Source organism: Equus caballus, chromosome 5, assembly GCF_041296265.1.
Source record: "Equus caballus isolate H_3958 breed thoroughbred chromosome 5, TB-T2T, whole genome shotgun sequence".
Classification (NCBI taxonomy): Eukaryota; Metazoa; Chordata; class Mammalia; order Perissodactyla; family Equidae; genus Equus; species Equus caballus.
The window spans coordinates 91,935,676-91,949,362 of record NC_091688.1 but is presented as its reverse complement, the minus strand read 5'-3'; the positions used below and the strand labels follow the sequence as shown (position 1 = coordinate 91,949,362).

Here is a 13,687-nt window from a genome sequence, read left to right as displayed (position 1 = left end):
AATACTTAACTTTTGCTGAAAGGAGCCACAGAAATCTACAACATCATCACGCGGCCTTGAACTTCAAGGTGATATGAGAGACACCAGAACAGGTTTTAAGGCCAGGCACAAGTTTCTAAAGAAGTTCTACTCAGTTTCACTCAGCCTCATAGGACAGAAACCCAGCTGCCTCTGAAAGTAACATAACTTGAAGTCTCTGTGTTGGGTGAAAGGTGGCCCAAGGTCATAGCGACCTGCTTACTCCTCTTGCAGGCACGGGGCTTGGTATTTTGCCATGTGTCTGACACCATTGAGAAAGGCTATTTAAGCCCATTAGGGTGGTGGAAAAAAGTCTAAATGCCTACCTGCTTGCAGCCGGAATGGGTGTATCCCAATGGATTGTCTAGGGTCGTGTGAAATTAGTTTTTTTTTTTAATTGAAAAGCTTCCTCTTCTTCTTTCTTTTTTTAGAAATGCAAATGAGAGTGGCACTGATGTCTCCAGGCTTTGAAGAGCAGAGACTGCCTATTGTGCTGTGGTGTGTGGCTCAGGGCAGACAGAGAGCGTACAGAGTGACGCATTCTCAAGAGCAAGGTGTGAACCCATGGCCATATGTTGTTCTAACTCATTTACAACAACTTATCTGGCACTGAGGTCATTTACGTTTTTATAGGTTTTAATAGAGAATGATATATGTAGATTGCTGTCTTTTGGAAAAAAGCATGTCTGAAACATTCTTGAGATTCTTATAACAGTTATCACTTCTATTTGTTTATAGTTCCAGTTTAGCACAGAAGAAAACCTGGACTGTTTCTGTGTGTGAAGATTTTATGTCAACTTGGTCATCAGGTAAAATTCTGTTTTATATTGTGGAAAGAGGCAAATTGGAAGTCATTAGTCACCGCTGATGTTATATCAGTTCTTTCCAATTCTCTCTAGTGGTATTGAAGACACTAATAAAATAGGCTGCCAAGGCCACTTACAGGCAAACCTGTAAAGTAGTGTAGGGGAGGAAGACATTTCCTCTACCCACCCTAGGTCCTTCTGGCCAGAGAACAAATTAAATTGAATGAGACAGAATAACAGGAGAAAATTAAACAAAGCTTTATAACATGTATACATGGGAGAGACTCAGGCAAACTGAACAACTCACCAAAATGGTGGAAGCTCTCACCTTAAATACCATCCTCAGCTAAAGACAAAGGAAGATGTTGGGGGTGGAGGGAGTCAGTTATGGGAGATTACCAGAAAAGCACAGTAAACAAGAGTAAGGTTCTAATGCAGATTTAAGTCCTTGCCTTCTGCATTCATAAGACTTTCTAGAGATAAGGTCATCCCCCCTTCTTCCTGGTACAGAGAGGGAGATACCTTTACAGATGGAGATTTCCTTTACAAATGTAAATGTCTCTTACAAAGGATAATTTCTACTTATCAGAATTTCTCTCATGTCTGCAGTTTTTAAAAGTAACCAGCCCAAAATAATCCTCAAGCCAAAGAGACACATCTTGGGGTGGCCAATTCCAATCCCCCACAGTAGAAAGAGATTCTCTTTGGTTCATTCCCCCTCAAAGGCAGATGCTGTTGCAGCGATAGTAAAAACAATTAATATCATGGGCTTTGCAATCAGAGAGATCCAAGTCTGAATTGCATTCATTCGTTTATTGTCTCAACAAATATTTACTGTGTGCCTACTATGTGCTAGACATTGTTCCAGGCATTGGGATGCAAGAGTGAGGAAAAGGCAAACGGGTGCCCACCTTCTAGTGGGCGAGGCAGCCACCATCATCTAGGTGACAAGCTCAAGGTTCACTCAGCCTTATGCTGAACCGATTATGACGGCCTTACCTCTCAGCTGCAAATCTCTGCTTCTGTATACTCCTCAGTGGGGCTGGGTTGAACTCTGTAAACTTTCTCCTTTGCTGCTGGCTTCCTGTAAGGGTCTGCCAATAGGGAGAACAGAGGGAGACTGCAAGGATGGAAGAAGGGACTTTCTCTTCTCTTGTTCCTCTCAGTATCACCCCTTCAGTGGCCTGCGTCTGACAGCAGCAGCTGGTTCTGGTCTCCAGTCTCCTCTGGTGCTCTCAGAACCAGCCTCTGGGCATGTTCTCAGAACATTAGCAGCAGCTGGGTCGGGCTCCTTCTCAGAGGTCTGAGCCCCAGCTCTGTGGGACTCTTTCACTCAACTTCTGGGCTCTGATAATTCCAACCTCTTCCCTAGATAGCAGCTGCTCCTACTCTAGTATTTTAGAGTAACCTTGGTGACCCCTTTTGCCCATTCAGCCTCCCACCATCTGGGAAATCAATTGCCTGTAGTAAATTTTATGTTAAAATGCCTCCTGTGGTTTTTGTTTTCTTGACTGGACCCTGACATACACATAACCATACCAATTTATCTTAAGATAGTTAAGATTTGTAACAAGGATGCTGGGAAATATTAATTGATTATGAAACACATCAGCTTGGCATATTCAACATTTTCAATAATGAAAAAAGAGCAAGTGAATGCTTTTACTTGGTTGAATATTTTGCGTGATTTCAAAGAGGGGAAAGTATAAATGTCCACATTTACTTTCAACAGATCAACATTGCATTTTTGTGAAAATGAAACAAATGTTTCTTAAATGTTTCTTTAGAACTGTAGGAGAAATAATTTCGTGACTTTTTACCAAAAAGTAATTGGATATTTTAAATCCATTTTTTTTTTTGACTTGGGAGCAAGGCTTCTACTGTCATCCTTCAACCTCTTTTCTGCAAATTTATTTTATTTCTAATGTCTCCTTATACAATATAGATTAATTTAACCAGAATATGTGTGACTCCTATTGTAAAGAATGTGCTTAACAACAATCATTACTACACCCATATTCACTTTTAAGCCAAGACCTTACTACTTCTTGATATTTATTTCTAAGTATAGAACAAAATGTTCCTCAAATGCAATTGTAGGGGAGAAAGACAATTCTAGGTCCTTCTGACTGGTCTTAGAATTAAGTTGGCATGAGATGGAATAACAGGAGGAAATAAAGCCAAATTTAATAACATGTGTACATGGGAGAAACCCCAGAAAACTCACAACTCACCAGAATGGCCAAAGCCTGCCACCTTAAATACCATCTTCAGCTAAAGACAAAGGAGGATGTTGGGGTAGTGGTTTGGAACTTCAAAGGGGAGGAAGGCAATTCACATGGAGATGGAAAAGCAAACATTTGGTAGACAGAACTTTGATGAGAATGTGCTTAGCAAGGACCCTCATCGTCTACCGATACTCAGAGTTATCTATGGTGATGGCCTATCCAGGGGACAGGACTTTTATCTTAAATTCTTTTAGGCAGTTAGGGGGAAGGTCAAAGTTTATTTCAGAGTCTCTTGCCCTTAAAAATAATCAAGCCAAAGAGACACATTGTGGGGTGGCCCATTCTGATCCCCCACACAATCTAGCATGTAATGCACTGGACTTTAGAAAATCAGCTTCACTTAAATAGAATCAATGTGGCATGCTCAAATATTGATGTTGGGGGTCGGCCCAGCGGCACAGCGATTAAGTGCGCACATTCTGCTTCCTCCGCCCGGGGTTCACTGGTTCGGATCCCGGGTGCGGACATGGCACCACTTGGCAAGCCATGCTGTGGTAGGCGTCCCACATATAAAGTAGAGAAACATGGGCGCGGATGTTAGTTTGGGGCCAGTCTTCCTCAGCAAAAAGAGGAGGATTGGCAGCAGTTAGCTCAGGGCTAATCTTCCTCAAAAAACAAAATATATATATTGATGAATTGATTCTAGCTCTGTCAGATTCATAATTATAAACATAAACTTGATAATCTTCAACTATGAAATGAAAATGGTAATATATCCCTATAAATGAATATCAAGTGTTTTTATCTATTTGCCATACTCTGTTAAAGTTGCTTTGATATGTTTTAATAAATGAACGTTTGACAAGAGATAGGGTCTTTGTTCACAGGCAATGGGAAAAAAGCCTAAAATGTACAAATTCCAGTTTCACCTAATTTTAAATTCATAAACAGGTGGCCTCTAAGAGAAAGACTATACTGAGTTTAATTAATAACTCACGGTCACTTGATAAGTCTCTGTGAAGCTTTTATGATTAGCTAGAGTGCCCAGAAACTAAAGAATGAATCACTCTAAAGCCTCCATAACATGCCCTTTGGCAAGTCAGACTGTTTCCAATTCCCTGTTATCAACAAAATTAAAGAGAAGCCCTTTGAATTGTCAGATGAGAGATCATGAAAAATAATTTCTGATGATAGATCACTGTGTGATTTTTGTCATCTAACTCGAGAGATCAGAAATTGAGTAACACTAAGGCTGGCCCAGTGGTGTAATGGTTGAGTTTGCACCCTCTGCTTCAGCAGCCTAGGGTTCACAGATTTGGATCCCAGGCATTGACCTAGCGCTGTTCGGCAAGCCACACTGTGGCAGGCATCCTGCATAAAATACAGGAAGATTGGCATAGATGTTAGCTCAGCAACAATCTTCCTCACACTCACAGTTGTGTAACACTGTTATAACAGAAGTCTGTTCATTTCCATTGAATGATTTCTCAGCACTTAAATGCATTAAAAGATAAATAGAATTGAACTGATGTAGAGTCTTGTTTCATTTCAGCATTAAATAATATTCATCCAAGCTTATGTGAATTAATTGAGAAAAAATCTATTGCATTAAGATATATTCCCAAAAACATTCCACTTATTTTGTCCAATAATTACTTTTCAAAATTGGAAATGCAGTTATATTGCTTTAATCTACCATATACAACTAATAATTTTAAGAATAACACAATACAGAAAAATAATTTAACACTTAGAGCATCATGTTTACAAAAAAATAATTTTTCTCTTATAACTTTCAGTTTAGAAATATATTTGGAGCAGAGAAATAGGGTGATCAATAAAATATTTTCAAGCATAATACAATATTACATCAGGATAAAATTACGTGAGGAAAGTAGACTGGAAAAACTTCACAGAAAGAAAAAGTGTTCAGCCGTCAAAGGGTATGTTGGTGTATCTTTTAAATAGATGATGGTGGGTATCAAACACTGTATTACTTAGTATTTATTTAAAAACATAATGAAACACTTGATATTTATAAATGTGAACATTTACAATATGCTGGAAATTATATCTTAACAACTATTTAGACTAATATTGAAACATTTATACAATGGTCTAAGACTATGTAAAAGGGTTTCTAGTTTTTCGTACTTATTTTTGGGGACACACGAGCGAGAAAATTTGAAGACCACTGGCATACAGAGACCAGCCAAAAGCTAGTTTAGCAGAGACAGTTCAGTGTTTCTGATGGTGAATGCTGCCTCTGATCAACATGGACATCCTGCCACTGGCAGCAAGGGATCTCTTCCAAAATTCCCTGATGATCTTGGGCACAGGACACTGTTTCTTCAAGATGGATCACTGCATAATCAGGCAAACAGCTGTTAAATTGTATTTAGTATTTTCCTTACACACACATCAAAAAACAAATTTTTAGAACTAAAATCTTATTTGGCATTCTATTTTTAATACCATGTGCAGTGTTTCTTTCTCACGCACTATAGTGTCCCATGAGTCGTCATCTTGGTGTACTATTTTAGTCCAACTCATTAGTGTGTACTTTGTACCTTGTACTTTGCTCAGCAGGCAGGATATAGCTAATAAATGTTGTTGAGTTTAATTAAATTTAAATATGATAAAGGCCGATCGACCCTTTGTATTTTAAAAAGGTAGGCCTTCAACATCAATAAATAAATTTGTCTCTAGAGAGGGAGAGAAAACTGATGCTTCATTCCATAACTACCACAATTATATAACATTTCCAACCCAGCCATGTTTGGTTGGCCAAGGTGGGATCACTGGATACCTGTCACTTTTCTATGCCCCAATTGAAAGGCCATGGACGCTTAGTTCTGAATGGGACTTCTCAAGTCTGTAGGGTTTGTAGGTTGCCGAAGTTCATGCTGAATCTGTAGCCTGTAGACATAAGCATGATTATTGTGGGAAGATATAAAGCTCTTTGCAATGCACACAACAGTGGAAAAGCCAAAACTAATCTTGCAAATGTTATTGAAATTAAATGTCAACATATCCTCAATTGGTTATGAGCATTCACAAACGCATTCAGACACAGGGGGTGCCTTGAGCATTTGAAAAGCAAAATCTCAACTCTAAAAGACAAAAGCAAAAGGCAAGCAGTTTAGTCCTCTGTTTGCAAATGTGCTTAGCACAGGTTCTGTCAAATCCTTGTTCATAGAACCCAAGTTGAGTCATTCTGTTTAAATAAACTGTGTGTTGTCTCTCTTATTTTCTACCGAGAAGTGACTGTGTCCTTGATACAAATGTTCTCCATTTCCTACCTCCAGCTGCACCCAGTTTTGCCCTAAAATTGATTCGAAACAGCAGCCAGAAAATATACCCATGGAAAGTGTATTCTGTGCCAACCCAGCCTTCCTACAAAGCAAGCAATCTCTTTGCTCCTGCAATTTGCATGGCCATACCATACACAGCCTGCTGTCCATGCTGGTGCACTTTCCATTGACACTCTTACAAGGTTGGTGAGGCCACTCTTTGTCAAAATAATTTCACCAACTGGGGAGTTCACAGGTGCCTGAATACATATTAAGATGTCTCTTAGTTTTGTACCTATAGGTAATTCTTTATTTTCCTGAAACAACCAAGACGGGGGTCAGAAGAGCAGTCAAAACGTCAGATTTGTCTCTGTCTTTTTATGTTCTATCTGCAAAGAGTTTTCTTAAAAGTGTCGCTGTGAACACATTCACTTCCCCAGTCTAGTTGAAGGTAGGACTTAATAAATAGCCGGCACCGGCTTTTCGCTCCCGTACCACTCATGCGTTCCGTAACCTCCATATTCCAGTAACACGTTCCAGTACACGTTTGTTAGTGTTGGTCTTGTTAGAAGACCAAAAAAGGGCAGCATTTCCAGCCCTAAGAGGATAAAAAGAACTCAGTGTTTTTACAGATATATAGTATTGGCTTCGAATTTACATATATTCTAAGGTAGAAGAACTCCTCCATCCAATTACATAAACTCTTGATGGCATCTACAGGTATCTCTCCCTCTAAATATTTTATTAGCTAAATCAGAGCATTCATATACATCCTCAGTGAGAATGGATTTTAAAGTCACAAATTCAGAACTTTTAATGAGTCTGTTTGCAACACTGCAAAGTAATGGAAATCCTTAGAAAAACTGAGCCAGGCTGGTCTTGTTTGACCAGGTCAAACTGAGGTCAGATGCACTGAGTAACCCCTTCTTCAGGCGACTGTTAAATAGCAGTAAGATGCATCCCTGAGGGTCCGGCGCCATTGCACCTGGCCCCATCAGGAGAATCAATCATGACTGCAGACCCTTGACGCTCACTATCTTGACCACATCGAGGCTCCAAGCAGCAAACAGTTTAAGCTGCTCATCCACCGTGATGAGTTCTGAGGTGCTTGAAACTTCTCAGGAAAAAGATATATTATGGGCATTGATCACTGCATCGGTGAAGAGGAGCACGTGGCTGCGGAAGTCAGAATAGTTAATAGCTGCTCTCTTGAGAGGCGAAGGGATAATAAATTAGAGAGCACTTAATATTGGCACCACTGAAGGTGGAATGGGAATTGATAGGTCCAGGGTGAGGGAAAATCCTGTGCCACTCCTCACAAACCCCCTAATCCTTAAACTCTCCACACGGTGCTGTGTTCCTATAGGTCTCGGCTGCCTGACTCTCCCCCGAGTACAAGACTGTCCCTCCAGCCCTTTCAGTGGGGCTACTATTCTCACACATTGTGCAAACCACAGGTGTGTTAGTGTTTCCCAGGCACCCCATTGTCACTTCACATGAGCATGCATCTACCATTGTGTAAAACTCATACTTTTGAGAGGCTGACACCACCATGATGTACTGCAGTGTACCAGAGACTGTTGCTCATGGAGCCTGGATGTCATTCTGACTGATTCGCAAAAGTCTCTAGCTGTCACTCTCACTCTCCAAGCCAACCCCTGCCATAATGGTGGGGTATCTCAGGACCCTAGAGGATAGATGAGTCAACCCCCATTGGGGCCTTACAATTTCCTTGAATCTTCTAAACTTATTCCATTTCAGTCACTTAGGTAGAAACCTGTGAGTTCTCCTTGGCTCCTTCCTCCCTCCATCAAGCCCTAGCTCATTACCTCTGGATTCTTGAATCCATCCCTACAGCCATGCCCTCATTCAGGATCTGATTTAAGTGTCTCTCCACTTCCTGACATCTTCATCCAATCCCTTTTCTACATAGCCACCAGTGTGATATATTTTATTCAGATATAACTGTGTCAATTGTTTATGTAAATCTCTAGTTGCATTTTTTTATCAATTTTCTACGGGGTGAAGTTCAAGATCCTTACCTTGACATACCACCATAAGCTGTTTCCTGCTTATCTCCCCGGCCTCACCTCTCCATGATCATCACTCTCTGCCTTGGACGTTGTGGACAGCAACATAAATGGCTTGTAGCTCCCCGCACGTACTGTTATGTGTTGCTTCCATACTTTTACTGATGCTGTTCCCTGGACCTGGATTACTCTTCCATTATCTCCATTGCTGAACTTCCATTTATCCTTTAAGGTCTCCTATGTGATATGCATTAGGAAGCCTTCATACCACCTCGCAAGTTAAATACTGTTCCTCCACACTCTCGCACCACCCTGGCATCTCTCCGTCACTGCATTCATTACTTTTTGTTCATTCACTCGCTGGCATTATCCACTTATATGTTTCTGTCTCCCTACCTAGACTAGGAGTTTCTTGAAGTCTTGAAAGGTGTCTTATTTGTATTTCTATTTCACTGCTTAGCACAAGGTGATTACAAGTGAGAAATAATGATAAAAATTGTGGCAATATATTGACAGCCTCTTATGCACAAGGCATTTAACATGCATCTTATCTCGCTCAATCCTCACCACAGCTGTAAGAGGTGGTTATTATCATGTCCATTTTACAATGAGGAAACAGAGTCAGAGAGATGGGCACCTTCACCAAGGTCACCTGCAAGTGAGTGGCAGAATTAAGATTTGAATCCCCAGTTGTGTGACTCCAGAATACACATTCTGTTTACCACAACCACAAGATGAAGGTCATCCTGCTAAGGTGCTCTGCTTTCTGAATTATAATGAGATAGAAAGGAATGAAAGCGACTGATAAGAAAATTAGTACAATAAGTATCTGGCTGGTCACTACACCCCAGGGCAAGTCAGAATTTCATCATTGCCTGCATTTCTACATCCTTCACCCAGGACAGTCTTGTGGCTGTGGACACTCAAAAATATTTAACAGATTGACTTACTATAAAACATAACTTATTCATAGAGCAAAGAATGGTGTAAAGAACAAGCATTTCAGATTTTGGTTATGTAAGGAAACTGAAGGCGTTACAGACAAGGAGCACCTCCAGATGCTGTGTCACTCAGTGTTATTTTTTTCCCCGTGATTTGTGGATTTACTTATATGAAAATTCTTAAATATAAATAAAAGTTATCAATGTAATTAAGTAGTTACAAACCTTATTTTGAAAAGATGTAGATACAGACTATTCCAGAAAATGGGGAAAATATGCGCATTACATCTTAAGAACCATTGCAGTATAGTTACAATAACTACTGCATAGATGGAACCTATGCATATTTCAGAACAAAATATCTGTGACTTAAATTAGCATCTGTCATTATGACAGCTGCAAACCATTCCCAAAGCTCGTCGTCTTTTTGTGGGGCCTAAGCCAGCCCATTAGTCAGCATCAAGTCAAAATCTCTCTGTGATGCTGGCAAATGGATTTCATTTAATCAAGGAATTCACCGAATATTTATTGAACATCTGTTGCAAGATCTGAAGTAGACATTGTGGAGGCTGCAAAGGCAGTAAGTACATCTCTCCCTTAAGACTTTCACAAAACAGTCACAGATTGAAAGTTAAATCAGAATACAAGGTGTTATATCAAAAGTGAGTGGCACAGACAGTGGATATTAGAGACTCCCTTATCTTGCTTTCTATTTCCTCATAGCACTATTTCCTGAAGTCACAATATTTAAGTGTACATATAAATATATATGTGTGTGTGCATCTGTGTGTGTGCATGTATCTCTGTGTGTGTATATATGTGTATATGTATTTTTTGAGTCACCTTGGTCTTCCCCACTAGAATTTTAAGCTCAGTAAGGGCGGGGACTTGTGTGTCTTGCTCTCCATTGTGTCCACAGCAACTACAACTGTGCTTGACACATAGTAGGTGCTCAGTAAATGGTTATTGAATAAAAGAATGTATTTGGAGAATAGAGAAATTATGCAGAGCTGGTTAAAGAGCAGGGAACATTTGATTCAGTTCTTGAAGAATGAAGATGATTTGGATAGAAGCAGGGAGGCATTTCAGGAGTGAATTTGAACAAGGACAATGGTTTGGGAGTGAGGATGTGCTGGGAATAGATTTGTCTGTCTGGAGGGGATGTTTCCTATTGTGGATTATTTAACCGTAGGATTGGCTGGGGCAAGGTTGACCAAGTAAGTAAGGCGTTCCGTCTGGAGCATAGGCACTAGAATGATTTGAGAGACTGAGACAAAGCAATTTCTGTTTCCCCAAGTTTGTGGCATTCTGTCTGCGCTTGTAGTCACAGGTTTGTTACGACCACCTGGGACGCTGTTCATCGTCTTGCCTATAGCAATCAGCTAACAAGGCCGGCGTTGAGCAGACTGTCAGTACTGACAGGCTCAAATGTTACACTCCACTGAAAATGACACTTCTCTACCAACGTATTTTGCAGAAAAATCCTTCAAAGCAGGGACACTGGCTCTATCAGTGTGTTTTAATTCCTATAATGCCCCCATCCCCACCCACACACTAGAAGTTTCGTCTATCTTGATTTTGCTCCCGAAGCACCCACAAAGATTGATAATCAGTGATTCAGAGTTCAAAACCTCAGCACATACCTTATCAATCCTCTAGCTACGTCTGAATAAAGACTCAGAAGTGTGCCAGGCTGAGTGACTCTGTCATTGAGGTCATCCTCAGCGGGGATTAAGTCTGAAATTCCAACTTTGGGTGATCCAAGTACCCTGTATCTCAACTTGGAGCATATGTGGAAGTTATAAAATTATTAATTTGCTGAATTTTTTACATTATTCTTTGCCCTTGGAGTTTTATCAAATCTGATTTTTGCCTCACATTCTTGCCCCAAGTTTTAAAAATGAACAGTAGGAAGCTTATATATTTTACTTACAGAGATAAAATTAAAATTTTGCAAATGTGTTATGGCTTTGGTTAATTTTTTTAACAGATCCTTTTGTTTAAATGGAATCCTTTAAGCATCCCGGGTATATAAAACAGATCAGAACAGAACTGCTCTGGCTAGAGAAGGGGGCCCAGGACGCCCCCTGCTGGTCTCCTGCGTTTCTTCCTCTCAACCTGCACCCCATGGCAGGCACCATTATTGAACTCCACTGAACACAGTTTGCAACCACTGAATTCAAATGATGAGAAAGAATATTTAACTGGACCACCATAAGGGCAGCCATTCATCCAGGGCTCACTCTGAGGTATAGTTGCCCCAACTGGACCCTTATTCCATGGTGAATTATGCCACTAATAGTGGGCTTATTCTTCTGGAAAACTCTCCTTCCATGTGCTGGGAATTTAAGGTGGGAAAGTACAATCTGCATTATGTTCTAACTAAACATAGAGCATCCTAGCAACAGTATAAATGGTTATCATGAAAAACGAAACTTTCACTTGCAAAAGGTTTTGCCTGAACTCTCCACGTTTCAGTCATTTAGTAAAAATCTACTGTCAGTCCACAAAACAGAGGATGGATCTGAGTTGGGAAATATTAGTAAAGCACTTTGATTGCCGCCAGGAGCTCTATGATTTATAACGTTTTTTAATCTTCAGCACTCCGTTGGTTAGTGATGCTGCTCCCACTCTTGCACAGATGGTGGAATGTGGCCGTGGAGGCTGTTGTGAAGGGACAGGTCATGTTTCAGCCTTGGGATAGGACTAGATTTAGGCTTGACTCTGACCCCTTGATCCTCTCCAAGAGTCATGCTCCTTTTATGTCACCTAAAGTTGAAAAGTAGCCAGTGTTGCCTAATATTAATTATATTAGGAATAATAAGTCCACATGTAAAAATACTAGTGCAAGTTATGCATAAGAATTTACCAAGATAGTATATAATTAATTAAATTTGGGAAAGGGTAACCTCTATGTCAGAGTGGGGTGCATAGATTTCAGGGGTGTAAAAGATGACCCACTGAGTTGGGAGAAGAAAATATTAGAATATATTTAAATTTTTATAGAATTTTACAATTTTCCTACTTTTGTAGATTTTATAATGTACACATTATGCTATTGCAGCACCATAGGTACATAATTTATGAATCTCTACATTTACGTGTATTGAGGTGTGTTCTAGAAAGATTTTACTAATAGCATGTGGGAACTACTTCATTTGGCTTTCACTGTAGAAAAGTGAGTTTGTCATTTTTGCTGTTCAGCAGTTCAGATAAATCTAGATCCGAAGAGAGAGGCATAGGGATGGAATGAAGACTTTGGCACCAAGAGTTCTGGGTTCAAATCCCAGCTTGACCACTTACCACCCCAATCATCTAGGACGAGTTTACACCCCTAATCTCAATTTCCTCATCCATGAAAAAGGGATAATAATCCTCATTATTTTAGATGAGATAGTTTATTTAAAGTGCATATTAGAATGTTTGGCACAATAAATAGTATCTGTTACCATTTGTAAAATCCGCTGTTCAAGTCATTGTGCAATTTGCCACATTTTCAGCTGGGTCAGTAGAACATGGTTACATTAAAAACGTAAATAATATATTGTCCCTTGGGCTAGAGAGAGATACGGATTTTCTTGTCCTTTTTGACTTTTGGACTATAAAGTCTATATCCTGCACTTATTAATCTGTGTAGTGAGGGAGGAGGGCCCTTGATTCTTGTCTTCATGGGGCTCAGCTCTGCTCAGCCATGGCTGGATCAATGCATGTCTATGTCCACATTACAGGATTCGTTAAGAAAAGAAAAGTCAGCTCACACTATGTGGTTAAGGATAATGGAAATTTGCTTATTAGAAGTCTTCCGGAGAGAAAATTTCTTAATTACTTGCTTTCGATTAAAATGAAGGTAAATAGAAGCAATTCTGAAGCAAGCCTTGTGATTGTATTTTCCTGAGTGTAGTGTAGGAGTCTGGCAATTAGGGGGCAATTTCCTGCAGTTCTCTTACATTTGTCTGGATTTCAGACAGTTTGCAATCAAACTAATATACAGGGGAGTCACCTCACATACTTTTTAGAAGAAGGTGATATATGAGTATGGAGTTTATCAAGAAAAAATTGCATTGGATCAGCCTAATTCTTTTAAAGGGGTAATTAGGCTAGTTAGTAAGAGACTACTGTAGACTGATACTGTAATGTATCTGATTTCAGAACAGCATTTGCATGGTAGGTCGCCGCAACTCTGTGGTCAAGATGGGAAATTTGGTCTTGACCATGTGACGATTAGGTGGGTAGGATTGTAGCCCAGAGCATACAGGGCAGAAAGTGATCAGGTAGTATGGTCTTGAGTGATTGTTTCCAGGGAGACCAGTTAATGGTGTAATGTTTTTGCACAATAGGGGAATCCATTTTTAGTTCAGACTATTAGAAGAA

At 39.9% G+C, this 13,687-nt stretch overlaps 1 long non-coding RNA gene across 8 annotated transcripts in view; it reads left to right on the top strand.

The window, feature by feature from the left end:
• Positions 1-13,687, top strand: part of LOC102150692 (uncharacterized) — a 147,670-nt gene that overhangs the window by 100,887 nt on the left and 33,096 nt on the right. For all 8 annotated transcript variants that reach the window (XR_011438881.1, XR_001380853.3, XR_011438884.1 and 5 more), the window contains exons 3-4: positions 450-572; positions 757-827. This is a non-coding gene — a long non-coding RNA (uncharacterized lncRNA). The remainder of the gene's footprint in view (positions 1-449; positions 573-756; positions 828-13,687) is intronic.